The sequence below is a fragment of the Tenrec ecaudatus genome, chromosome X, assembly GCF_050624435.1.
Source record: "Tenrec ecaudatus isolate mTenEca1 chromosome X, mTenEca1.hap1, whole genome shotgun sequence".
Lineage (NCBI taxonomy): Eukaryota > Metazoa > Chordata > Mammalia > Afrosoricida > Tenrecidae > Tenrec > Tenrec ecaudatus.
In genome coordinates, this window is record NC_134548.1 from 156,093,632 (window position 1) to 156,094,551 (window position 920).

General features: G+C 43.6%; 1 non-coding gene across 1 annotated transcript; it reads left to right on the forward strand.

Moving 5' to 3' along the window:
* The first annotated feature begins 241 nt into the window (after positions 1–241).
* On the forward strand, positions 242–405 carry LOC142435366 (U1 spliceosomal RNA). Its single transcript, XR_012781434.1, has one exon. It is a non-coding gene; the product is annotated as a U1 spliceosomal RNA (small nuclear RNA).
* Positions 406–920: the final 515 nt, after the last annotated feature.

Below are 920 nucleotides of genomic sequence, written 5' to 3' on the forward strand. Positions count from 1 at the left end.
TTTATTGGCTTTCTTCATTCGAATGTACTCTGACCTAAGTTGCATTGGATAAATTGTTGCCAGGACATCACTGTAATAGTCAGACTGAAAAGTAAACAATGACAAAAATACCTTTATTTTTATTAAATCCATTATTTCTGGATCTTCCCTTGGGGTGGGTCTAGAGAAGGGGGATATGTCAGTCTGTGTAGACTAGAGAAACATATCCATGGACACACATGTGTATAAGAAAGAGATTTATATACTTACCTGGCAGGGGAGACACCATGATCACAAAGGTGGTTTTCCCAGGGCAAGGCTTATCCATTGCACTTCGGATGTGCTGACCCCTGCGATTTCCCCAAATGTGGGAAACTCGACTGCAGCATTTGTGGTAGTGGGGGGCTGCGTTGGCGCTCTCCCCTGAAAAAAAAAAAGAGATTTATATACAAGAGCAATTTAACATTATGAAAACATCCCAGCCCAGTCCAGATCAAGTCCATAAGTCCAATATTAGCCCATATGTCCAATACCAATCTATAAAATCCTCTTCAGACTCACAAAACACATGCAATGACACCAAATGTAGAAGATCACAGGCCAGTGGATAGAAAATCTTTGGACCCAGTGCCATTGGAAGCATCTCAGTGCTGGCAGGGGTCTCTGCATTGGAAAAATCTCAGCACTGACAGGGGTCTCTGCATCAGTGTGGGTCCATGTGTTTTGTCAGCTGCATGTCTCCCAAGGAGGAAACACCGGATTTCCCAGAATTCTCTGGAGAAGGCCGTGCCCACCCAGAGGTCTCATTGGTTAGCTCCAGATTGACAGGCTAGCTTCCACCTGTACCCACTTAATCCTCAAATTGACACAAGATTAGATGACTACCACAGGGGACAACAATTAACACCAACTGTTCTCTATTGGAAACCTCTTTAATATCA